Source organism: Melospiza melodia, chromosome 1, assembly GCF_035770615.1.
Source record: "Melospiza melodia melodia isolate bMelMel2 chromosome 1, bMelMel2.pri, whole genome shotgun sequence".
Classification (NCBI taxonomy): Eukaryota; Metazoa; Chordata; class Aves; order Passeriformes; family Passerellidae; genus Melospiza; species Melospiza melodia.
The window spans coordinates 171099333-171126537 of record NC_086194.1 but is presented as its reverse complement, the minus strand read 5'-3'; the positions used below and the strand labels follow the sequence as shown (position 1 = coordinate 171126537).

At 44.3% G+C, this 27205-nt stretch overlaps 1 protein-coding gene across 3 annotated transcripts in view; it reads left to right on the top strand.

Moving 5' to 3' along the window:
* Positions 1-27205, top strand: part of TSNARE1 (t-SNARE domain containing 1) — a 469351-nt gene that overhangs the window by 29199 nt on the left and 412947 nt on the right. For all 3 annotated transcript variants that reach the window (XM_063174900.1, XM_063174910.1, XM_063174890.1), the window contains exon 3: positions 15404-15454. The gene's annotated coding sequence lies outside the window, so the exon portion shown is untranslated. The remainder of the gene's footprint in view (positions 1-15403; positions 15455-27205) is intronic.

The following is a 27205-nucleotide window of genomic DNA, read 5'->3' as shown; positions in this document are numbered from 1 at the left end:
AATTTTGGGGTCAGACAGTGACAACAGCAGTCCCAAAGGACTTGAAGAAGTTCCTGGAGACCTGTGACTCCTTCCATGGTCAGTGGAGCACCTTTCGGTGGCTCTGGTCCCTTGGCTACAGAGCTGGATTCATAGAAACAACACCTCAGTTACGTGGGTGAACTTGGCTTTTTCTCCCTTCCCTGTTCCCTAACACATTCAGGGAATTTAAATTGAATCCATGTTAGTATTTACCATTTTCAGATGTGCTCAACTCAGCACTCTGGCTGCTGTTCACACCCCTACAAGCCTCTTCTTGCAGATCCCAATCCTTTGAACGATCAGAAAATCTTTGACAAAGTATTTGATAATTAGCTGTGTTAGAGCCTCACTGCCCAGACTTGGCAATATTTGTGATTCTGCTTGTGTTTGCTTCCTCTTCAGTCATGACTGGAAAAAAGACAGTTGTGCATCTCAGTCAAAGCACACTGGACCTGGGATCCCTCTGAGCTCATGCATCACCCAGGGAGCTGTTTTGAGCTTTCATCTCTTGCTGTTCGTGGTGGTTTTTCCACATTAGAGAAACTTAGGTGAAATTTTTCTACCACTGGAAGACCTAAAATCAAAGCAGAAGCATTAACTGCATTCAGAGTTATGACTCAGAGCAGGTTGCCATCATTTTGAATCCTGTGTATTAAATTCCTTTGCAGAAACATCCCCTTGGTACGATAATTCCCAGCCCAGATCCCACCTAGAAGGTGCAACATCAACTGCTAAGGTCATCTTTCCACTTAGGGACAAACATTGGGATTGTCGCTTGAAGGATCCTCCTTGTTTCTTTGCTGCCTTTTACTTTGATGTGGGAGCACTTTTTTTTTTTTTATTTATACAGCCTCCTGGCATCTTTGCAATGGAGGGAGGTATTGAGAGAAAATAATTTAGAGGGCTTGGTGGCATGGTGCCATTTTGTTACAGTGTAATCACGCTTGAAATATTCAATAGAACATCATTCTGGAGTTAATGGGGGAGATTGTTGTTGGATTATATCCCATGTGATTTTTCTTTCTGTGTGTGGAGAGTTTTCTTGCTGCAAATGAGATAAATAAAGGATTATATCTACATTTTTAATAGCTGGTATCAGAAGTGAAGCACTTCCAATAAAGTGTTCCTATATTTTCTTCCCACATAAGACTGTTTTACAAGCTTATGTCCTTCTATTTTTTACCCTCTTTAAATAATCTTAAAAATCAGGTTAGAAATTGTTTCCCTTTGCCCAAACTCTGGATAAAACATCTCTTCACAAAAATAGCAGAATGATGTTGCACTTTATTTGTTGCAGGAAGAAAAAAAGTGAGTTGGAGGTGAACAAAAGAGTGAAAGTTCTTTGAGAAGATGGGAATTGCTTTTTTCTATTTTCTTATGTTTTGGTGGTTGTTTTCAGATCTGCAGCAGTGACCTGGTGATGCTGGGCAGGTGCTGCAGCTGCTGGAGGGACAGCACAGAGAGGGCTGTGAGAGCATCAGCAGAGTATTTCTGGGTGTCAGGAGGCTGCAGGATTCATCTTCCCATCAAAGCAGGGCTGAGAGAAATTGAAGCCCTTTAGAGAACCATTTCAGGTCATTTTCAGTATCAAGTCCGGAAAAATCAAAATGTCCTTCCATACAGGTGAGATGAAATAAAGGTAATTCAAGGCAGCTTGAATCTCTCTGTTTTTCTCAGAGACTTTCAGCAGATATTGGGATTCCAGGATGGTTTGGGTGGGAAGGGACCTTCAAGACCATCCAGTTCCAACTCCCTGTCATGGGCAGCGCCATGACCAGGATACTCACAGCCCAACCCAACCTGTTCTGTTTTAAAAACTGGTGATCTTCATGGCTTTTTTTGGAGATGTGTGTACAGCACCCACTGCCCCGTTACTCTTAGATTTAGTGTTGGCAGCAGTTTCTTCTTCAGTGTGTTATTCCTTGTCCTTTTTTCTAGGGAAGAAAAGTATTCTTGACAGTCACAAAGGACACTGGAGGAGATAAAGTGTTATTGTATGGTAATTCCTGTGCTCCAGAGTTACAAGGAACCTTTGATCAGTCCTCTGCATGATTATCTTAATATCATGAAGGCTGATAATGTAAATGGAGATTTCAAGCTTGACCTGATTCATAAATAGGATAAGTTAAAATGATGAACGTGATTGAGTTATTTGCTGCAGCTGCTTCCAGGGCTGGATTGATTTGAATTTCTGCTGACAAGGCGTTGAGACCTCTGGGAAGGACATCCCTGAGTTTATTAGCAGAGTGCTGGGGAAGGAGGAGTTTTGGGAATGTGGAGGGTGGGTTGGCTGGGCTCTGAAGCCTTGGGCTGATGGTGTAGTCTTTTGCAATAATTCGGTCTGGTTTTAGCAATTTAATATAATAATTTTAATGGAATGCTGTGTTCCTGGTACTGCCAGTGCAGTCAGTGCATCTCAGTGATGGTTCCTGTTTTGCCTGGTACTGTGGGCTCCTGATTGTCGCTGGTTTGGAGTTTGGGCATTTAAACAAATTCTGACTTGTTGATCAGGTGTTCTGTTCTGGTAAAAGCTTGTAATGGCAAAAGATTCTCCATTCTTTATTGAAATTTTGTCTCAGAAGCTGTTAGAAGAAATCAGTTAGGTGAAGGACCCAGGCTAGATCTGTGCTTTGAAAATATTTCTGCTGCAGCATCTCAGTTGCTTATCTGAATGTCAGACTCAAATCAGTTTTTCTTCCTCTGTCTTAAGATTTCACCTGTGTATAACTTCCTTCAGAGTTTAAATTGGGTCTGGAATCTCTGACATACAGAAATTTCTGGTTGTGGGTCTGTCTATAGGGTTTCTTGCCTCCTGGCTCTTGATGAAAAAGGAGTGTCTCAGTGATGTCACTGTAGCACTTCCCACTAAAGACTTGAGGCAAAAAAAAATCATGGAGTTCAGGCTGGAGAAGAGAAAGCTCCAGGGAGAGCTTGGAGTCCCTTCCTGAGCCTAAAGGGGCTCCGAGGGAGCTGGAGAGGGACTTGGGACAAGGCACAGAGTAACAGGGCAGGAGACAATGGCTTTAAACTGCCATAGGGCAGGGTTAGATGGGATATTGGGAAGGAATTATTCCCTGTGAGGGTGGAGAGGCCCTGACACAGATTGCCCAGAGAAGCTGTGGCTGCCCCATCCCTGGAAGTGTCCAAGGCCAGGTTGGATGGGGCTTGGAACAACCTGGGATAATGGAAGGTGTCCCTGCCCACGGCAGAGGTGGAACTGGATGATCTTGATCCTCACCCTTCTCCATATGCTGGGTGTGGCTGTGTGCTCTCCTGTGCTCTCCCATCTCCAGCTGGGATGTGTTTTTTCTCTAGATATTCACCCCCATCCCCACATCTCATCTACCAACTCTCCTTTGCGTAACCTGCAAAGATTTAAGGCACTTAATGGCTGGAGGCTTTGGCAGCATGAATTGAAAGCCTCTTATAAATCTGTTTTTGGTGGTCTTCACTATTTAAAGGTAAAAAGTAACTGTGTCTCTTTCTGCTGCTGCTTCAGGGCTCTGTCCTTGTGTTAAATTCTCCTTCTTACTCTGTCTCTTCTGTAAATCCTGCAGGTTGTAACAGTCCCCTAAATCTTGCAGATTGCTGTAGAAAATGTCTTTTGTACTCACTTGTTTGTTAGTTTTAAGAGGGTCATTTGTATTTGACCAGCTTTACATAACTCTGTGTGTGTATAGATATATATACACACATAATACTTCATTCCTTGCACAAATCCCTATATATATTATATTTTTCTTTAAATTCTAAAGAGCTGGATAAACTTCCTCAACCTGTTTTGAAGCGATGCCTTATTTTTATGCAAGTCAAGATCTCGGTGCACAGCAGATGACCCCACAGAGGCACTGCAATACCTGCTCCCATTTCTGCACCTCATTTATAAAGCACCTGAGATCATCTCATTGTCTTTAACTTCTCCCACATCCCAGCAAACCTGGTGTTGGCAATTGCAGCAACTCAGCTGATGTGCACTGATTTGAAAAAAAAAAAAAAAAAAGGTTTTCCTGATGCTTTAGCTTTGGGAAGGGGATTTTAGTGCATCTGCATTTCTGCAGGCATCTGAATTACAGCCCCCTTCTATATTTTGCTTTTTTTCTCTACATTTTTCTCCAGCACTGCTGCTTTTTATGGAAATTTTTAAAAACAAAAATAGTGATTTTTTTTTTCCTACCCAAAAATCAGTGTCTGATGCTGGAAAGAGCTTTTACAAATGCAGCACAGTGCTGCTGCTGGGAACAGCCTCCCATAGCAACCTTCAGCTGAAAGCTAAAATCACATCCCCCCATACGACAGCTTTATTATTACATTGGCATGGGAACCCTTTGGAAGGGGTCTAGGTGGCAGCAAAAAAGTTCCTCTAGATTCTGTATTTAGGAAGATTTCTAATTTATTTTAGATTTTGTGGGGGATTTTGTCACTTTTCAGTTTTGCTTTTGTTTTTTTGGTTGCTTTTTTTTTTTTTTTTCTGGTTTAAATTTTCTTTTTCTCAGATGGAATAAATGTTAGGAAAGTGAGAGACACCATTCTAGGGAAGATAGAAGATCTCTGCCATGGGGAATGACACATGATCATGGCTGTCTCCAGAGCAATTTCACAGAAAAATAGAATTATAGAATAATTTGGGTTGGAAGAGACCTTAAAGATAACTCATTCCAACCTCTGCCATGGGCAGGGACATCCTCCACTATTCCAGGGTGCTCCAAGCCCCATCCAACCTGTCCTTGGACACTTCCAGGGATGGGGCAGCCACAGCTTCTCTGGGGATCCTGTGCCAGGGCCTCACCACCACCACAGAGAGGAATTTCTTCCCCAATATCTATTTTGTCCTAGTATTTATTTCAAGTTTTCTACTTCTGTGCATGGACAAGATGGTAGTCCTTGCTGGAAGGCTGGCAGCAGTGGATTAGGGATCAGGTTGTGCTTTTTTGGGATTTGTATTTACTGCAGTAACATCTGTGCCCTTCCTGTTGTTCTGCCACTTTGCAGACTTGTGTCACATCTCTGTGCTGGCTCTGCTTCCTCAAAACTTATGGTGGGAGGACTCAAAGGACCTGGAGAGCCAGGGGAAACTCCTGACAGTAGTTGGGAGACCAAATCAGGATTTTCCAGGTCCAGTCAGAGACAAGACTGATGATGGGAAGATTTATCCCCTGAGCTTTTCATTGAGCTTGGCATCTCTGATCTGATGATTGGACAGACTCTTCCTCTCCACTGGAAATCCAGATTGGGTGGAGCTTGGAGCAACCTGGTTTAGGGAAAGGTGTTCTGCCCACGACAGGAGACTTGGAAGCAGATGTTCTTTAAGGTCCCTTCCCACACAAACCCTTCTGTGTTTGTGTGATTCTCGGAAAAACAATTGCAGAATAATTGGAGGTGTGTGGCTCACTCTGAGCTGGAGGCTGCTGGGGGGAGAGCCATGAAATGCCTTGTGCTGTTGATACGAACTGGTATCAATCCCCCCTGGTCATATTTCACTGGTGCAGGGAAAGCCACAGCCACACTTTTGAGCCACCAGGTCCATGGGAGGAGCAGCATCACTCCTGCTTCAGGTTTCTCATCCCCTCCTCTGTTCTGGGGAGGAAGAAAGCCCAGTGGAGGAGAGGGGGTGATTTTCTGTGCTGGCTGAGAGCGAGGAGACAGCCAGGCTTAGACCCTGGGAAAGCTCTGGTGATAGAGAAAAGGGTTTGGGGTCCATGTGAGGAGTTGCCTCTCTTTATCTGTGGTTCCTTCAAAAGCCTTTCAAGCTTTTCTAACAGGCTTTGTGAGTGTCTCCATCCTCCATTTAAATCCTATTTCTTTCCATCCCTTTGCACTTCATAGAGAAGCAAGAAGTGACTCATTACACAGCCTACGAGGAAGCCTTAATGAATAAATGCATTTAAGAAAAAGAAGAAAAGAAAAAATAGAGTTCTGTCTGGGGCAGAGTGGTGCTTTTGCTGTCTTGAACTCTGAAATAATAAGTTAGGCTGCTTCTTTTTTGTTTGCTTTTAATTAATTGAGTCACTTTTGTGCTGTTGTGAAGACTAATAGGACTTTGTTGGGACTAGAGCTGTGGGTTTGTGGGTTGGTTTTTCTATTTTGGGGTTTATTTGGTCTTAATTTGCTTGAAACATCAAGAGCAAAATTTGCAAATCTCCCAAGCCTCTTTCTTTTCTCTTCTTCTTCAAACCTTGTTGCTGGCAGCATTGCATGGGGAGAGGAGCAGTGAAGTGCCCTGTGGTGCTTTCTGCTCATCTTTGGCACTAATTGGGGCACAACAGTGTTTTTTGAGGCACCTGCAGTGTTTTGGAGGTTGGTGGGCTCCCCTTGCCTTGCAGAGGAGCTGTGCTTTCCTGCCAAGTCCCTGAAACAATTCTGGTTATTTACCTTCCTTCCTTTGTTGCTCTGATGGAAAGAACCTTGGTGACACTTTTCGCTTTTTCTCCAGCAATAAAATCACCTCGCAGACCTGCAGTTTTAAAGCTAGAACTTGTGCATCCCCTTTCTTGCTTCTAAATATTCTGTTCAGGCTGGAATGTCTGCTCAAGACTCCTGAACAGAGCAAGACACAATGTACATATATATTTTTATATGTCCTGCATTGCATGAATTAAAAATAAAGATAAAAAATTTATAAAATTTATGTAATTAATTCAATTCATGAATTTTGGAGTGCATGGGAGCAATAGGGGCAGTTGGCTGGGTCTGGTGGTTGTAACTGGGAATTGCACTTGTTTCTATTTAAAACAAGTGAAAAATGTCACTGCCTATGCCAGAGGGGCTGGAGCAAAATGATCTTTACGGTCCTTTCCAACCTAAATGATTCTTTGATTCCACAATTCTGTGATTCTTCATTTTGAAGATTCTTCCTGAATTCAAAAGCTCATTATTGGGTTCCTCTTCTCCATGAGCTCCAAGTCTGGGCTGTTTTTTTATCTATTGTTTAAATACAGCAAAGCAATGTTTCCAAAGGCAGGGAAGAGGGTGAAAAAGAAGTGTGGGTGCTCCTCAGAGATCGAGCCGATCCATTTTTGTCTTGTTATATATCATTTTAACTTAATGCTGTTATATTATTTCAGCTGTGCTTGGTTTTCAGATTGGGTGCAGATATGAAGTTGCTATAACAACATGATGATTCATACAATGAGAGCAACAATCTGCCTGGATTTATTTTTCTATCGTGACGACTTAGATGTTTTTGATGGGGATTTCTGTCTATTTTCAGATAGGCCATGCTGTTATCTCTCTGCAGTGATTTGTGTTGGATTACCTGGGCTTGAAGTGGCAACACCTGAGCTTGTGTAACAGACCCAGAGGTCTTAAAGCACTGCCCAAAGGTCAGGGCTGTGGTGCGGGATTTAGGGTGGGAGATGGAGGCACAGAGGTGTGGAGGGATGGTCCAAGCAGCTTCAGCATGTCAGGTGTGCAAAATCAGCACCTGGCACCTTGTACCTGTGCTCAGGTGGTTTTCCATCTCCCTCTTGCAGTGACAGAGCTGCCAAACTGATGATTTCTGAGAGCCTCCTGATCCTGTTGTTTAGGAAGAGAAGCAGAAGTTGTTTTGAATTTTTCCTAGAAATAATCTTGTCAATGTTTCTGTTGCCGCCTAAAGGTCCTTTAGAATCACTGGGGACTTCATGGGTAGATCCAAAAATCATTACCGGAATCATAGAATGGTTTGGGTTGGAAGGGACCTTAAAGATCATCCAGTTCCACCCCCTGCCATGGGCAGGGACACCTTCCACTATTCCAGGTTGCTCCAAGCCCCATCTAACTTGACTGGAACTTCCAGGGATGGAGCATCCACACCTTCTCTAGGCAGCTTGTGCTGGGCCTCACCATCCTCATGGTAGAGAATTTCTTCCTAAATTTAATCCAAATCTTTCTGCTTTCAGCTTAACGCCATTGCCCTTTGTCCTGTCACTCCATGCCCTTGTCCAAAATTCCTCTCCAGCTCTCTTCCTCTCTTGAGTCCTAGAGGACTCAAAGGGTGCTCTAAGCTCTGCCTGGAGCTTTCTCCAGCACCAACTCTCTCATCCTGTCTTCATAGTAGAGATGCTTCAGAAGATTTAATTAATAAATCTGTTTCTTTTAATTTATATTTTAATGGCAGTCTGCAATAACAGAAATGCTTTATTTAGGTCTTTTAATAGAAAAAAATAAATACCTAGAATTAGGGATGATTGATTTTTCTGTGAAAGATAACACATTATATAGAAATATATACTTCCTGCCACTTTCGCATTGCTTCTCCTTTGAAAGAGCAGTCGTGATGGGAAGTGTCTCAAGGTACCTCCAGACACTTTGTCAGCTTCTCAGTTCTGATCCTTGAGCAGTGGAAATAAAAACCTTGAGCTTCCAGAACCCTCACACTGAGAGCTTTCTCTTTCTCTCTCTCCTCTCTCTTTTCTGCCCTGATGTTGAGAGTTTCAGATAACACAGAGAATGACAAAATCGTGGAATGGTTTGGGTGGACAGGGACCTTAAAGATCATCTTATTCCAATCTTACTGCCATGGGCAGGGACGCCTTCCACTACCCCAGGTTGCTCCAAGTCCCATACAACCTGGCCCTGAACACTTTAGGGGATGGGGAGTCCTCAGCCTCTCAGTGCAGCCTGTGCCAGGGCCTCACCACACTTACTGTAAAGAATTTCTTCTCAACATCTGATCCAAACCCGCCCTCCTTCATTTACTTCCTGCTTTATTTACATCTGTAAATGGAGCAAAGTGCCCTGCTCAAGCAACTTTATTTGAGTTTTGGTTTTCACCAGTTTTAAAGATGAGGTTTTAAAAAAAAATAATTTTTAATTTGTATTTTCTTGCTAACAAATACTGGATTATTTGATTAATTTTTAGCAATTTTTCCCCCATGCAGAGCTGTAGCAGGGCTTGATGCCTTTTGGAAAAAGGCTCTTCCTCCTTGCACTGTCTGAAAACCATCCAGAGATGAAAACAGGCTTTTGTCCAGCCTGTCTGTTGAGCTGGTGTCTCTTTATTTCCCCTGACGACTGGAATGCAGTTGATCCTGTAAAATGTCTGGGCTTTCTGTCCTGCCTAATTGTGTTAAGCTGCATTTGCATCCTAAAGAGAGCGGCTGGGAGAGGATGTTGAAGCCTTATATACATTTTTAAGCTCATAAATGCCATCAGCAAAGTCTGAAACATCAGATAACTGACTCTGAAGCCTTGCTGAAATGCACTGATGCCTTTATGAGTTGTCTTCCCCTGCATAGAGTCTCCAGATCCTACACGTGTTGCTGCCAGCTGTATTAGGGATAAGGAGGAACCATAACTGTGAAAACAGCCCTGGGGGCTGTAAATATCTGCACACCATCAAGTGAATTTTGCAGTTTTGCAGGGGATCATGTTCTTGTTCCTATGGCAAGACTTTTGTTTAATTCTAGAAGCTGTTTCCAGACCTCTCATCCTGTGTCAGAGGAGCCATCTCTTCTCCTGGTATTTTTCATCATGTGCCCTGTCAACCCTCACTCCACCTTTTCAGCAATTAAATGTTTGGGCAGCACCATAAAAATCCAGTAAAAGTGGAGTCAATGGAAAACATATTCCAGTCAATCACAACTTTTTCTGGAGGTGTGTTCCAAAAGTTTAAAGCACGTGAAGAAGGCAAATCAGCATGGTAGATGAGATTTTGTGGGCATCACTAAGGGTTGTTGCTTTCACTTTGCTCCTGGGCCATGGTTTTTATCCCTTGACCACATTGATCATCCTGTCCTGATCCCACACAGCCTCTTCCTGCAGAAAGTTGTAGATTTCTCCTCCTGTGACCTCCACTGCACATGGGATGAGGACTTTCATGTTTGGCTTGGTGATTTCTTGTAGGAAACCTCTTTCTGTTCATCACATCCCTGCAATTTCAGCCTCTGACTCTTGGTGCTGGTGCTTCTTTTCTTGCCTGTGTTTCCTTCTGGACACGTGACAGAGCTTTGCCAGTCTGATACCATGGCCTGGGACAAAAGTCTGTGTCTCACCCAGCTCCTTGAGTGCACGTGATCATTTCTGTGCTGGGTAGAAGATGATTCTCCCTCTGAGTCATGCAATTGCTGTTCCCTTCTCTAAGAAATCCGGTAAAATCAGTAGAAGTAAGGGGAGGGAAGAAATGGAAAGTGTCTCTGCGTCTCAAGAGAAAAAGCAACAGCTCCCCCAGGGTGGTTGTTTTGGCAGCAATCTGCATCTGAATTTCAACCCCAAAATTGCCATCAAGGGCAGGCAGCTGTGTTTGCTCTCCCAGAAGGTGTCTGAGAGGGTGTTGGTTTTCTTCCTGTGGTCCTGATGGTGTGATGAGCCACAAAGGAAATGTCAACCATGTGCATGAGGAAAAGAAAAATCAGTTTGGGAAGACCTTGGGAATGTCTTGACTTGCCATGTTGGTGCCTTGCTGATGAGCAAGGTTTTCACAGTGATTTCAGGGCTGTGAGTCAGGGTCTGTCCCTCTGATAGAACTGCTCATCTGAGCTGGAACTGCAGTGTAGGACCAGCTGTAGCTCAGATGTCAGGGGTTTGCCCTGGTCTGGTAGCTCAGTGTTAGGTCTTTGCCCCAAATTTCTCTGTTGATGTTGCATTGAGGGTGGAGATGTTTCCCCAGGTGGTTCAGATGGAGGGACACTAATCTGATCACAGGACTGGAGCTATGGAGACAGGCTGAGGGAGTTGGGGTTGTTCAGCCTGAGGACAGGAAAGCTCCAGGGAAAGCTGAGAACCCCTTCCAGTGCCTAAAGGGATTCCAAGAGAGCTGGAGAGAGAGTTTGGACAAGGGCATGGAGTAGCAAGAGGGAATGGCTTCGGACTGAAAAAAGGCCATGTTTGTATTAGATATTTAGAAGAATTTTTTCCATGTGAGGGTTGGGAGCACTGGAACATATATCCCAAAAATGCTGTGGATTTTCCATCACTGGAAGTGTTCCAGGCCAGTTTGGACAGGGCTTGAGCAACCTGGTCTGGTGTCCCTGCCCATGGCAGGGGCTTGGACCAAGATCTTCTTTAAGGTCCTTCCAACCAAACCATTCTGTGATTCTGTGATTCTCGGAAGCTTTTTCTCCTTTGGGATGCCTCATGAAGTGTCATTGTGGGGTTGTCCCTGAACTTTGTGTTTGCTCCCAGCTGTCCCCTGAGGTTTTTGCAGAAATTGAATGAATTCTCTTCTGGTTTCTGTTTTTCACTTCTCTCATTTCAGTATGATGGTGGAGGCAGAACACTCATGAGCTCTTCAGCAACTTTTTCCTGAGAAAACCTCATGTTTGCCTTTTCCTTCTCCAAAATATCTGGAAACTACCATTCCCCTGCTTCTCTCATAGCCATTTATACTGGAGGATGATTGTCAGCCCTGTGATGGAGGAAGCTGCTCTAAATCATCTTTGCTGTGTCTCAGGCAGGGGTTGGTCTGCTGGAGCAGACGTGGTGGTGGGGCTGGAACCCTGCTCTGAAGCCTGGTAGGAGATCAAATGCAGTTTTCCATTAACTCCTTCAGCTGTTGGAGTCTCTTGATGTGACGCAGGGAAGTTTCTGCCTGGTGGATTTCAGGGAGTGAGGCGAGGGCGGGTGTACATTTTAATTTTAGCTCTGCATGATGGAAGATGCTTGCAAGCCCATCATATTAATTTCAAAACTCTCCAGGATTGTGCTTATTTTGCTGTAATAGTGCAGTGGGTTGGCTGGGGAATAAGCAAGCAAAGCAGGAATTTGGGGAATGGTAAAACCAACCATGCAGACATGAGTTAGTCTGCACAGCCTCTCAGTAACCACCTGCATGTCTTCCTTGATCCTGTTCCTACCTCTAAAAAAAAGGTTCTGACCCCTGAAGGATCTTTGGATCTTTTGAGTGGGAGTTACTGGATTGGAAGGACTCCAGTTGTGCAGTTCATCCATCTTCCACTGGTCCCATCTGCTCATTCATCCTCCAAGAGAAGCAGGGTGGATATGCCTTTTTGGGAATTCTCCGTGCCCTCCCCTCTAAAGACAGCAGGAACTGTCATTAGAGGGGAGGGCATGGAGAATTCCCAAAAAGGAGCTGAGTGATGGAAGGTGATGGCTCCAGCTGGTGCAGAGGCATCTCCACAAAAATGCTGCCCTTCCTCCTCTCTAATTTCCTTGCAGCTCAGCTTTGGCAGCATTAAAACTTCAGGTGACCTCCATGTGAAAGCCTTTGCTTGCTCAAAAAGGGGGAGCTGGTTGCCATCCAGGGATGCCATTTTGGGCTGGGAGGAGGAATAGTGCAGAACCATGGGTGTGGATGTGAGGTGGCTCAGCAGCAGGGAGTGAGGAAGCCTGGATTAATCTCTCCATATCAAAAATATTGGTACAACAGAGGTGTTCAGGGGAGTGTTTTTGTTGATTTGGCTTGGTACTGTCCTGATTTCCACCCCAGAGGCTCTTTAGATGTTTGGAATATTGGGTACATCACAGTTGTGATGGGGTTTGGGGATATTCCTGGAGAACCCAGCAGGGAAATTCCTCCAGACAGCAGCTGATTGTACATCGTACAAGTGAGATGCAATCTGTGCCTCCACCTCATGAGCTGTGTTGTTGCTATTTTTACTTTTTTTTTAATAAATACTGTGTTTGTGCACTTGGATGACATTTCCCATTCAAAAAATGGAGGGGAGGAAGGAATGTGTCACCCACACCCAAGGTGCCAGGCACATAACTCAGGAGAATTACTCATAAAGCCACAACCTCATTATCCAGCTATGAAGGATTTCTGCCACCAATTTCCTCAGTCTGGCCACAATCCTGAAATTAATCTCACCTAAACAGTCAGGAGTGTTTCCTCTCTCAGTGCAGGCAGAAATTGTTTTGCCCCATGGTTGAATTCTTCAAACAAATACGAAAACAGGCAAAACTCCCCAAAATGCACAAAGTATAATAATTAAGCTGGTGCTTAATTATTAAGCTGGGGTGTTAGAAAAGGATGCTCCCATCCCAGTTCCAAGCAGATGATGGAATGCACAGCATGGATGGAGCAGACTGGGGAAGACTCAAAGCACCAGCTGGGAAGTTGAGGTGGTTTTCTGTAAAACTGATCTCCGAGTTTTCCCCTTGTAAACATCTCAGGAGGAGGGATAACTTCCTCTTTTGGGGAGCAGATGGGATCTGGAATTTCAGTGTCCTTGTGGGCACTGGTAGGATGAGCTGAGTTTTGAATCCTCTGAAGTACCTGCTGCTGTATTTCTTTCTCCTGCTGGAATCACCTGGGGTTTGGCTACTCTGAGTGATACCCTACAGGAAATAAGGACAGTGAGCCTATGATGGTTAAAATCCAGACTTAAATGCATCTCTTATAATATTTTCTTTTAATTTTTTTTTCTGGACCAGAAAAGAATGGCCTGTCAAGTCACAAGTTCCCAGCTCTCAGCCCCTGGGTTTTGTTTTTAGGGTTTTTTTTTTGTTTTGTTTTTGGTTTTTTTTTTTGGTTTTTTTGGGTTTTTTTGATTTTTTTTTTCCTAAAGAAACAGGGTGAAGGAAAGGGGCTCTGGGATGTCCAGGAGAAAAAGCATCCTTATAACCTGAGCAGTGATGGTGTGGCTCAACAAGAAGCTGGAACCAGGATGTCCTGGGCCAAACCAGGGGTCTGCACATCACCATGTCCTGCCCACTCTTCCCAAGCAGCAAGTGGCAGGACAAGAGGAAACAGTCTCAGCTTGCATCAAGGGGGTTTAGATTTGATCTAAGGAAAAAATTCCTCACTGAGAGGTTTTTCAAGCATTGGAAGAGGCTACCCAAGGACATGGTTGAGTCACCATTCCTGGAAGTATTTAAAGATGTGTGGATGTGACACTTGGGGACATAGGTTAGGGTGGCCTTGGCAGTACTTAGTAGTTGAACTAGTGGGTCTGAAAGGTCTTTTCTAACCTAAATTATTCTGTAACTCTGGGAAGCTGAGAGCATTTCTTCTGTCAGCTGCTGGCTATGACCGGTGGCTGTAAAAAGTTCGTGTTTTGCCTTTTATCATGCCAAAGGACATAGAAGTGCTGCTGGGCATGTCCCAAGTGTGGGACACTGAAGGATGAGGTGGATTAGCACTCATCTGAAGGGAAACAAGAAGGGAAGGAGTGGGAGGATTGAGCTGAGTTGCCCTGTGGTGATTTCCATAGGTTAAATGGGCAGGTCAGTGGGAATTACATCCTCCAGATGTAACAACTCCATAAGATCAGTGTTTACAAAACCCCTCACACAACTGGATCCAAATGTTGATTAAACCTCGAGGCTGGTTGTCCCCAGCCTGCTCAGCAGCACACACTCACTACTTGCACCACTTTTTGATGTTTCTCACTCCGAGCAACAAGAAAATCCTCTGTCGCAGTGTGTAATTGGCTTGGTGTGTTTGCACAGAGGTCACCAAGGGCTGGGATTGCTGCTCTGCTCCTCTGGGCAGATATAAATCATTGCTGCAATTTTATCTCTGAATTTCTCTCTCTGGGGAAATTGCATATTTTTTTTAATTTTTTTTTTTTTTTTAGATTTTTTTTCTTAACTGAGCTTTCTGTAGACAGCATGCATGTAGGAAGTATAAGCCATTTGTATAGGAAGCATTTATAAATGCAAAAGGATTATCAAAGTGTTCAGCCCACAGTGACCAGAGCTGAAGGCAGCGTGTGAAGGGCTTCCTCACTGGTGTTAATTGAGCAACGCAAGCAGGAATATTCATTAAAATGCCTTTTGTGAGCTCTTGAGAGCTGCCTGGTGCTCATCTAATGCAGGACCTGCCCCTTGGGGTTCTACAAGTGCTTTTTCCTGGCAGCAAAATCGGCCGCTTTTGTAACCAGGGGGTGTTGTTTCTAGAATAAAAGCTAAAATTGGAAATTCTTGGAAGGTAGGAGTGTGTGTACGTGTTTGAAGGCCAGCAGGAGAGAGAAACAAGCAGCTGGTGAGAAATGCCAAGACCTTGATTCAGCAGGGTTCTCCCTCTTCTCTCAGATCTGACACACTGAAATGCTCAACTGGATTGTGGCCAGAGTGCTCCTCCCACAGCAAAACTGGACACTTAAACAAGGGATTATCCTTTTCCATTGAAGATTTTAATTTGTGGGGGGTTTTTTGGTTTTTTTTTTTGTAATTTTTTATAAGGTTTTAATATAATTTATTATTTTTGCAGGTGTTCTGCAAACAATTCCAACCCCCTAGTTTAGTACTGTTGCTAAGCTGGAAATATTGAAACCTTCTAGGAGTTTTAAAGATTCATATCAACTTTCTTTGCAAAAGGAGGTGATGTTCCCCATGCTCAGCTGTGATGTTTTGAGGAACCAACAGTTGTTTTTGTACCTGTTCCTGCAGCTCAGTTCAGAATGTGCCTGGATATCAGAGCTCTTGGTTGCCATGTTCTTAACCATGACAGTGAAATTTTTTTTTCCCCAGTACTTATCAGTTGTCTTACTTTTTCTTCCAGATTAGAAGAAATTCTTGTGTGCCCAGGAGAGCAGGACTTGGGAAGCAGCTGGTAAGAGCATCTCTTCAGGAGAGGGTCACCTGAACGTGGAATTATGGGGCTCAGGCAGATGCAAATAAAATTTTTCCCTTGAGAAACCTTTTTTTTCCCCATGACTTTCATTTTATAGGAGTTTCACTCCCTTTTGGAATGAGTTGCTTTATCTTCATTCATATGGAAAGCAACCTTATCCAGGAGTTGTCTCAGAGCTTTGGCCATATTTTCATGTTCTCCCTGTGTTCTCATTGTGTTGATCCTTTGCTGGTTTCATGTCTTTATCTCTGGAGCAAACCATGCACAGGAATAAAATAAACATGGAGAATGCAGTGCTTTGAAACTTGGGTGCCTAAGGATGCCAGGCAGAATTTGAATCGTGGAATAGTCTGGGTTGGGAACAACTTTTGAAGGTCATAAAATTCATTGAGCAGTGAGATGTCCAATGATGGGACATTTCCAACTTCATCTGCTTGCTCAGAGCCTCATCCCACCTGACCTTGAATCTTTCTAGCCTGCCACCTCTGTGGGCAACATTTTTGTGTCTTTCCAAAATCTTATATCTCACCTGAACCCCTACCCTCTTTCAGTTTGAAACCATCACCCTGAAACTACAAGCCCTGCTAAACTGTCCATCCCCAAATTCCCTGAAATCACTGAGAACTGCATTGTTCTGCAGATCTTCAGATTTAACTTCATGTTACTCATCTTGGAAACTCCTGCCAGGGTGGCAAAGCCTTGTTGGTCTCCTGGGCAGTGTGAAAAGCAAGCAGGGGAGTGCTGGTCCATGTCACACTGTTGGGATGCTCATGTGTCCCCTCCCAGGGAAATTGCTTCTTGCTCCAGCAGCAGATCCAGCTGTGGCAGATCCATTTGTGGGCAGCACAGCCACAGCCAAGTTCCACTGGCTTTTTCTGGGATTATTCTGTTCCTCCCACCTGGTTTACCTCCCCTTGGAGGCATAGGGAGGTTTATAGGACTCCTTCTTGGTGATCCTGCAGACAGAAACTGATTCGTATCTGGGGAGGGAGCAGTGCTTTGTGTAATTTTCCTGTCCCCTGTGCAGCACTGGTGCTGAATCAGTGTGATGGGTGTCCCCTTTGATACAGGTGATGTTTCCCTAAATCCCAGTGCTCATTCCCCTGGATCTGCTCCCAGCAGGACTGAGCCCAGAGCTTTAGTGATGTTACTGCTGTCCTGAACAGTCCCCAAGCACCACATCTGGCTGAAGAGAGAGAACACAAATTGTCCTCCCCCACGGGTCTGGGCTGAAAACCAGAGGATTTGGCTTTCAGTACCAGCTAGTTGTGATTTAAAACAAATTTTGCTTAGGGCATCTTTTCTCAGCTTTATGGTTTTCTCTTCCCATTTCTTACTTTCATGTGCAGTTTGTTCTGTGTGGCAGAAAGGAGCAGGTACATGGGAGTGTGGCCTCTGGGAACAACCTGGACAATGAAAAAGAAAAAAAAAAGCTGTAATTAGCCAGGTGATGGAGCAGATTGTTTCAGCAGTGAGGGGGGAAATAACTCTTGTGGCATTTCTGTGTCTCTGACCAGTCTTGCTCTTGCTGGACCTGGAGTCACCCAGTGCAGGGCATTGGTGGTGGTGGAGTGAACTGTAAAAAGCACCAAGTGTGATGAATGTGAAAGTCCTGTGGTGCTTTGGGAGCTGCACTGATGGTGTCAGCCATGCTGGGCTCAGGATCTCTATCCCCAGCTCTCATGGTGGTCCTTTGCTGTATTGACAACATTTTAGTCCCCATCAATTTGTTGACCTGTCAGTCCTGTCACGGTCCCTTTGTTGAATTTGTGCTCTTGCACACTTGTTGATCGCCCTCTCCTCACCCCATGTGTACCAGGGGTCTGTTGCTCTCCCTGTCTATCTGTTGCATGATGAGAAAAGTGGATGGAAACCCTTAGGGAAGAGCCACACACTCCAAGTTGGGTGTGGAATGCTCCTGAAAACCTCACTGTTGTTAGCCACAGGTGGTGCTTTGGGAGCAAAGCTATAGAAGGGCAGAATTACAGCTGAGAGTCCAAATCTCTCCCTGCTCAGTTTTTCTTCACCTCCTGATACCCTGCAAGTCCAGGCAGTGGAGTTGTTTTGAGGTTTTTCATGCTCTGTGCTGGGTGAGCCACTGGTAAAGGCACTTGTGCTGGAAGGGCTGCACAGGGCATGAGCACAAGGTGCTCCCTGGCCCCAGCCCTTCATCCACATCACCAAGTGTTTGCCAGAGGCTGCTGAGGTCTGAAGAGGCCACTCCTTGCTAAGTAGACCAGCAGGCTCCCCCTGGGGACTTTGTTCAACTGGGCTGACCCGTGCTTCAGCCATTCAGGTGATGCAAGTAAGAGAGGTTGACTGGGGCTAAGCTGGTGCCTGGATTTGTGTCCAGCATCAGCCCCACTGCTCAAACTTTTTGTGTGTCACTGAGTGGTTTTCTGTCTTTGTCTCTGGCTGGTCATTGGTGCTTTCAGTTATAGGCACAGTAATTGGAAAAGCTGTGTTTTTATCAGTCATAAATGTACATCTGTGTGCACACAACTATCCATAAAATAAGCCTTTAAAACAAATGGAGATCAAACATCCATGTGTTGATGTCCTCATTGTGCCCAGGTCCTTGTTAGAGCTCATTGCATTTTCTCCTTGTCCCCAGCCTTCTGATCTCTTCAGGTGTCAGTGGTGAACCTCACAAATACTGCTTTTCATGAACACACACGCTGATTTTGTCTTCAGGGGTGTGAAGGACCTGGGTGCTTTGTCCAAGGGCACATAGAAGGGCTCAAAGCTGGTGATGGGACAAGAGGAAATGGCCTCAAGTGGTGGCAGGGTGTGATATTTTCTGAGTTCCCCAAATGGAGGAGGAATTGAGAATCTGACCCCATGTTCTTAGAAGGCTAATTTATTATTTTATGATCTATATTATATTAAAGAATGCTATACTAAACTATACTAAAGAATAGAGAAAGGATACAGACAGAAGGCTAAAAGATAATAATGAAAATTTTGTGACTCTTTCCAGAGCCTCAACACAGCTGGACCGTGGTTGGTCATTAAGTCAAAACAATTCACATGAAACCAGTCAAACAGTGACCAGTTGGAAACAATGTCCAACCACATTCCAAAGCAGCAAAATATGGAAGAAGCAAATCAGATAATTATTGTTTTCATTTTTCCTCTGAGACTTCTCAGCTTCCCAGGAGACGAAATCCTGGTGAAGAGATTTTTCAGAAAATATGATGGTGACACAAGAGGAGGTTTAGATTTGATATTAGGAATAATTTCTTCACCAAAAGAGTTGCCAAGCATTGGAACAGGCTGCTCAAGGAAGTGTTGGAGGGATTTAACAGGTGTATGGATGTGGCACGTGTGGTGGTGCTCACAGGGGTCCCAGGACGAGGGAAGAGATGAGAATCTTGACTCCATGTTTCAAGAGGATGATTTATTATTTTATTATATATGTATTATATTAAAAGAAAATGATATAATAAAACTATACTAAAAATATAGAAGAAAGGCTTTCATCAGAAGGCTTGAAAGGGAAGGAATGGAACGATCCTAAAATCTTGTGACTGCTCACAGCCTCGACACAGGTGGCTGTCATTGGTCATCAGGTAAAAACAATTCACATGCTGGGTAAACAGTTCTCCAGATCACATTCCAAAGCAGCAAAACATGGGGAAGCTGAAGCTTCTCAGGGGAAAAGATCCTGGTAAAAGGATTTTTCATAAAATATGTCTGTGACATGTTGCAATGTGATGTGTATTTAATTCCAGTAGTGACAGGCATGTGGAGACATGGCATAGTGGTGGCCTTTGCAGTCAGTGCTTGGTTAATGGTGGAACTTAGTGATGTTAAAGGTCTTTTCCAACCTAAACAATTCCATGATTCTTTGTGAACTCCTGGTGGAATTGGCTCTCAGCAAGCTGCTCCGTGTGCTCACCACACAGGAGATCCCTGGTTGTGGCACTGCTCTGTGGGATGCCTCTGAGTGTGTGTGGAAAGGAAAAAGAGCCATTATGCAACACCCTCGTGTGGCTCTCCCAGCTGCCAGCACGTGGTGTGAACACTGTGGTGACCCAAAATCCAGCATGTGGTGTGAGCCCTGTGGTGACCCAAAATCCCTTCTTCCTGGGTGGTGGGATAATCTGATAACTACCCACACCTGCCTTGATGGGAATGTCCTGGCATTCAGTGCCCCCCCCCTCAGAGCAATGGGCAGTGTCATCAGGCTGCTGGCACATTTTGTGTTTTCTCAAACCGCTTTCTTGGCCAGCATTCCAGCGCTGGGGTGGTTTCTGGCCAGAGTTCCTCCACGTGGTGGTCCCTGCTCAGTGAGCGGAGCTGGCTTCGCCTCCACAAAGCCTGCAGCTCCCGTCCTGCTGCTTTCCCCCCTGCATCTCAATCCTTGCATTCCTGCAAGGGAACAAGATAATCTCTGTGCTGGTTGTGTAGCAAACTCTCCTCAAAGTGACAGCCGTGGGCAAGGCCGTGTGGCTGTGATGTGCTGGGATTGCTGATTCCCTGGGCCGCCCTCCTAAGCTCCTTAGCGCTGAGAGTTGCTGCTCTGAGCTCGGTTGTCTTCCTTGAGAAGTGCTGCCTCCAAATCACCAGGGATCTGCACAAATTCCCTGGCCTTCCCTGAACAAGTAGGAAGGTGTTCTCCCACTTGAGCAGGGTGCTTTGTTTTTGGCAGAGCCGAGCATGCAAATGGAGGGAAAGTTTCCATTGTTGGATGCCAGCGCTGCTGTCGGGCTGTGGGGAGGTGTCTGCTGTGCACCACATGGGAAGGGGGTTTCTTGTGATTTGGGAGTGCTCCTCAGATGGGGAAAACCTGGGTGTTAAGGAAGGATTTCTAATGAGAAGGCTGGAGCACTTCTCCTTGGAAGATGGGATGGAAGAGTTGGGGCTGTTTTGCCTAGAGAAGGGAAGGCTCCAGTGAGACCTCAGAGCCCCTTCCAGTGCCTGAAGGGGCTTCAGAAGGACTGGAGAGGGACTTTGGACAAGGGATGGAGGGACAGGACAAGAGGAAATGGCTTTAAACTGACAGAAAGGAGATTTAGATTAGAAATTAGGAAGAAATTCTTCCCTGTGAGGGCGGTGAGACCTTGGCAAAAGTTGCCCACAGAAGCTGTGGCTGCTCCATCCCTTAAAGTGTCCAAGGTTGGATGGGACTTGGAGCAACCTGGATAGTGGAAGATGTCCCTGCCCATGGCAGGGGGTGGAACTGGATGATCTTTAAGATCCCTTCCAACCCAAACCATTCTGTGATTTTATTATTTTATGATTTTTATTTTCTTTGCGATGTAAGGCAATACAGGGAAGTAAAATTACAGTTATTGCAGTAGCTAAGGGCAGCTCCTGGATGTTTGTAATATTAAAAAATTGAGAATAATTTCCACTGCATATTAAGGGATTGATGGAAGCTTTCCTGTGCTGTGCAGGTGTTTGGATCAAGCACCAGCACCTGAAAACACATGGATATAGAAATTAATGTTGTTCCCACATCTCACACTATGGCAGCAGCTCTAGTGACCTCTTTTCCAGCCTAAAAATGTTCTCTTTTTCTTCTTAAGTGTGGTGGGGGAAAGATGAAACTGCCCTTGCCCTCCCTCTATCTAATGGCTGCCAATTTGTGGTGGGGATTCTGTGATAGAGTTGAGGATTTCATTTGATTTATTTATGCATTAAGTTTTTAAAGGATGAGGATTAATTTTCCTCTTTTGACCTGGATTTTACAGAAACTCAGGTTCCAAAATCAAGAGCAGGTGCCTCTTTGTCTTAGGGCAGAGACATCTGTGAAACCACTTTCATTTCTGCAGTGAGCTGCCAGTGAATCTGTCCTGTGTCAGGCCAGACCTTTTGGCTGCAGCCTCTATTTTGCAGGGCCCATCAGTATATTTTGAATTATCTGCATCCCTGGGCCTTGCAGCTTTCTGTTTGCTCCTTATTGCCAGATTTGGATTTTTTTGGTGTGCTTTAAAAACATCTCCCCCTCACACAGGCAGGTTCCTGTGCTGGTTTGGGATGACAGTGTGTGCAAGGTACCAGCAAAAGCGGTAAATCCAGATGTCCCTTTATTTTCCTGAGCAGAAAGGAAGAAGCTGATGTGAGTTACTTCTGCCTTTAGATATCCAAAAGGCTGAATGCATTTCTATTTCAGCTGAATGAAATGGCAGCCCTCCAGCTTGCTTGCTGCAAAATTGAGGCTATTTTATGGAGCCATGGTTGGGATATTTCCTCTTTTTCCCTGTCCTCTCACAGTATGTAAAGATGGAGATACCATGTAAGGGGTGGTGTTAGAGCAGCCACTCTGGGAATCACAGAATCCATGAAATGCTTTGGGTTGGAAGGGGCATTACAGATCTTCTTGTTCCAGCAACAAAATGCTCTTCCAGACCTACACACAGCTCAACATTGTGATCAGCATCCCTCAGAGATGGATCACAATGTTGAGCTGTGTGTAGGTTTGGAAGAGGATTGTGTTGGCAGCTACAGAGCAGAGGAAGGCAAACAAGCAGTGATTGCACAGGAATGATCTCCAGAGCCCAAAAAAATACTCACCCAGCATCAAACAGTAAGAGGAGGAAACCCTGTGGCACTATCCAAATCTGTTGTATGAATTCCAAGGGAAAGGACATCACTCTCTTCTGAAATGACAGGTTTTCTATAAAATTTGAAATGTTGATGAAATTTCAAAATTCTTCGTGACTTCCCAATTCAGTTCTGCTTCCCACTCTCATTTTCCAGGATAGCTACAACCCATAGCAGGGCAGGAGAGATCATAAAGTCAAGGAGGGTCAGGATAATGAAGGATAGAGGCCATGGCACAGTGCCAGTCACACAGGGAGAGCATTTCAGCATTTTGAGATGTTTTAAATCAATGTTTGTGGTTTTAATGTTGTTTCTGCAGGTTGGTTTATGCCATCAATCCCAGTCTCCTCAGCAATGTAATTGCCTGAGATGATCTGCTCTGGCTCAAGCTGGCCAGCCAGGAAGGATCTTGTCCTGGGAATCTTTGAGTTAGAACTGTATTTTAAGTTAGAAAAAAGTATTCTCTGTCTGTTTTGAAAGAGCAGCTGGGAAGCAGATAAAGAAATCTATCAATTTTGGTTTTTAAGCAGAACATAAAAAATAAATAAATGCTGAAGTAAATAAAGGAAACCTGCAAGCAGAGAATTGAAAAAGTTCAACTTCAATGCTGTTCTGTGTGAATATTATTCCAAAGGATCAGAGCACCTTTGCCAAATGAAAAATATTGTCTGTGCCTGCTGGCATTGCTCATTCCCAATAAGGTGTAGTTGTTCAGTAAGTTACAGTTTTGGGGGTGAAATATCTAGAAGTGATTTAAAAGCAATTTAAAATATCTGTGCTTTCCCATTAAGCTGTTGCCAGGGGCATTGAACAGTCTGTATCCTCCCCTGCACTTAGAACCAGCCTTTTGTCACACTGGAGGCATTTTTCTAATAAAAATACATAAAATTACATCATGTATCGACCAGAGCTCAGTTAACTTAAGCACATGCAAGGCCTCTATTAGGAAACAAAAGCCAGTGGCTGGGGACATTGATTTTTGTAGGAATTAGTAAATTTGGCACATCACTGTATTTTTAAATAGCTCCATACCCTCCCAGTGCCAGTTGAGGAAAGATGGTGTTTCCATTTTTCTCTGACCTGTAAATTGGACAAGAAAAACCTTGTGTTTTTTTCTCTTTCCCTCTTCCTTTCCCCATCAATTTCCCTGTCCTTTTCCTTCCTTTTCCTCTTCTTTTCCTTTCCCTCACTGTCTAGAGATCTGCCTTTTTTCCATTTTCCTTTCTTCCTGCCCTTCCATTTTTCTTTTTTTCCCCCTTCCTTTTCCTTGCCCTACTGTATCTATAATGTAAGCAGGCTAAACAAAAGCTCAGTGCTGGAAATCTTTACAAATCATGAAATAGTTCAGGTAAGAAGGAGCTGTTAAAGGTCACCAAGTCCAATGATCAGGGACATCCTCAACCACATCCCATTGCTCAGAGCCCCATCCAACCTGACCTGGAATGTTTCCAGGGATGGGGTATCCACCACCTTTTCCAGTGTTTACCACCAACACTGTAAATAATTTTGTCCTAATATCTTATCTAAATCAACATTCTTTTAGCTTAAAGCCATTCCCCCTTGTCCTATTGAAACAAATCCTGCTGAAATATTTTCCCCACATTTATTTTCAGGAAAGTGGGGGATTTTTAGAAGAAAAGGGTTCTTAGATTGTTCAAGGCCAGTTTGGGTGGAGCTCTGAGCAGCTTGGCCTGGTGGAAGGTGTCCCTGCCCATAGCAGGGGGTGGAACTGGATGGTCTTGAAGGTCCCTTCCAACCCCAACCATTCCATGGTTCTAAGTGCTGTTTCTTGGCTGAGGTAAAGTTTTCCCAGACCTGCCCTGCAGAGGCTGTTGGCATTGACTGGACTAAGTTGTTTTTTCTCTCACAAATGGCATTTCTGATAAGCAGCTCAAATTGCCTTTTAAGAATTAAAATTCTGTATTTATAATACCTTACATAGTCTCTGCTGCTGCTGTAGGGGAGCCATAATTCAAAGGAAAACTTTTCTGTCTAATTTAGCAGATACTTAAACATGGTGAGAGATGGATATGGGTGGGGGGAGGACATTCTACAAGCTGATGGGATATTTGCAATGTACTCTAAAAATTTCAGTTTATAATTACTTATTAGACAACAAGGGGAGGAAAAAAGTTGGGTGGGAGAGAAGTTGACTCATGATATTGAAGTGATAAACAATTTTCTCCTTAAAAAACCCAAAAGGCTGTGTTTTTCAGTAGCTTTTGAAAGTTAATATTTACAGGACTGGAAGTTGATAGACTTTCTATTATGTCTTAACTGATTTTGATGGGGAAGAGATTTCTGACTCTGTCACTGCCAGTTAGATCAGCTTTGGCAATGCTCTGACAGGGTTTGCGAGGATGTGATGTTATCCAAGGAGAAGTGCACTGCCACAGACACGAGCTGTGAACCCACCCATAATTTTTTCATGGTTTCTGCAGTAGCATTTCCCTCTAATGAGGACAAAACAAACAAAATCCCAACTTTTGAAAAGTCCTGACCTGGATAGAACTAACCTTGGCTTTTCTGTCTTGAGTGATTAAATTCTCCTGTGGCCTTTTTTTTTGGTCCTGTTTCTGCCTGCAGATGTTTCTGAAGAAATCCTGAGCTTTGGTATAAAATAGATCTCTGTGTTTTAAAAACTCTACCCCTTTTTACTTAATGTAACTGCACCTTTGTTTTAATACATTAAATACCAATATATCCTGCAGATCTTCAAATAACATCATAGTTTTACTGGTGGCAATTAATCTCATTTCTGAGCTGAGGTGTAGCTACAGGGCTGCTTTGTTTGTACATGAGCTTGGTTGTATGAGATTTTGAATCCCACTGCTCAAATGGAAAATTGGGAGGGTTTATCCTCCACGGAAGGAAAACAAGGAGCATGTGAGTCAGGAAAAGAAATTTGTGAGGTTTAGTGAGTACCCACTCTTATTTTTTAGTTGGCAAGAGTTTGGCACTGTTTGGAATTGCTGTAAGGGAATTTTTTAAGTTGTTGGCAAAGTCTCAATTTCCCTCGTGTCCTCAGCCAGCACCTTGCATATCCTGTAGTGGGGTTATGATGGAGACAGAGCTATTTCAGGTTATGCTGTTGGGGCTGCATCTCCAGGTCCAGATCTCCATATCTTTCTTTTTGGTTTAGCCCAGCTCATGGGAAATAATTGGGCTCTTAATCACAGAATGGTTTGGATTGGAAGGAGCCTTGGAGATTGATCTCATTCTGCCTGGTTGTCTCTGGCAAAATCTATTTTATGAACTCCTTTGCCTTTGGCTCGTGGCATCGAAGTTTGCTTAGCCTCTGCCATGTGTAGGCTCCATGTCAGGAGTTTTTCATCTCCTCCACCTGAGCAAGAACAGGTTGAGTGGAGTGGTTGGAGATGCTGAGGGAGATTTTTCAAGCTGGACATGCAGTTGGACACCCAGGAATCTTCTGAGTGCCTGCTGTAGCCAGGAAGGACTGCCCAGCCCTAATTCTTTCCTTCAGACACAGGCACAGCTCACAGTGGTGTCTTGTTGGCTCAATTTCCTCCTGCACATCACAATTTGGCCACTTCTGCCTCGCAGCTGGACACAACATAAATTTGTACAGAGGAGGAAAGAACTCAACTCCTGTGGGAGGTCTGAGGCTGTGGATTTTTCTCTTTCTGAACAAATTCCTGGTTTGCAATCCTCTAACCACTGTCCAGTCTTCCCTGTGGGCTCAGCAGAGATGTCTGGACCACAGCCTTGTTTTTCTTGGCTCTTCCCTCAAAGTAATTGAGGAAGTAATATGAGTCTCTGGGGTGTCTGGGAAAGAGAAGATGGAAGCTGCTGCCCTAACTTTCAGTGCTGGTTTTTCAGGACTGGTGTGTGTGTTCAGCAGTTCTTCAATGCATCTGTAGGCACACGGTGGATTCTTGGAGGGCAAGGAGATGGATTTTGATGATCCTTGTGGGTCCTCTCCAGCTCAGGATATTTTGTGATTCTGTGGTTCTGCTGCTATGCCTGCTGCTTGTGTGGTCCAGGCTCCTCACCTGGGCATGATGGTGGGGCTGCCCGTCCTTAATTTTCATTGTCTCCCATTGGTTTAATGTGGAATTTGCTCGCTCCCTTGATTTGGGATATGGGGGTTTGCTGACCCATCACACGTGGAAGTGTCTGCAGCAGAATTGTTCCAGATATCAGGCGGTTGTTCACAGTTGGGTGTTTCTCTGGCTATTAATGGGATGAGCTTTGGTGTTTAATCCTGCTTGAGCCCTATTTGAAAAAAGTGCTTTCTGAAGGACTTTGGTCCAGCCAAGGGTCCAGCTTTGCTGCTATAGTTGTGCCACACAGCTCTACTGTCAGTTGTTGATGCAGCACCTTTTGAAATATTCACATTTAATGGCAATACAAGGCATGTCTGAGCTCTGAAATGCCATGGAGAAGCAAAGGAGTGGAAATAGAGTGGCAGCAGAGCTTAACATTTCTTGGCTTTTGTTTGTGTTGAGCTATCTGAGTTTTGTGCATTGACTGATCTGCTTGCTTGGGCTGCTGACATTCATCTCTCTTGACTGTCAAATTCAGTGTAGTGGAAATGTTAATCTGACCACAGCCACAATGCAAAGAAGCATCTTCAGGTGAAAACACACATAGAAGCCTTCTTAGGAATCTGTTTAGGTCTGAAGAACAAATCTGTACATGATGCTGGTCATGTTTGCTCATGTGCAGTGAAGTCCCATCCCTGCAGCCTGTGGGAGCTGCTTGGTGGTGTCTCCTCCTCCACAAGACAAATTCAGGGATCCTCCTCTTTCTTAGTTCATGGAACAGGGATCCCACTGGGATCAGGGGGGTTTTAATGGTGCATATCCCACCACGTCTCCAGTTTGGGCTAAGCAACATCCCAATATTTAACCGTGCCAAAAGCCATAAACCTCTCTGAAATTCCATTCAAAACTTTGGAACACGGAGATGTCCTTTATTTCCAGGCCATACCTGTGTAGGATCTAAGCCATAATCACAATCCTTTGAAGTTTTAAGCCTCTGTCTCCTTCTGTATGCTCTCCTCTCTGTGCTGTCACATCTGCCTGTCAGGCTGTCTCCTGCTGAATTGGGGTTCTACATTGATACAAGATGTTCTGGTCCCCTTTCAAAACACCTCATTTCCTTCTCCCTTTGTCATTTGCATGATATTAAAACTGCTTGTTTTTTGGTGGCTTT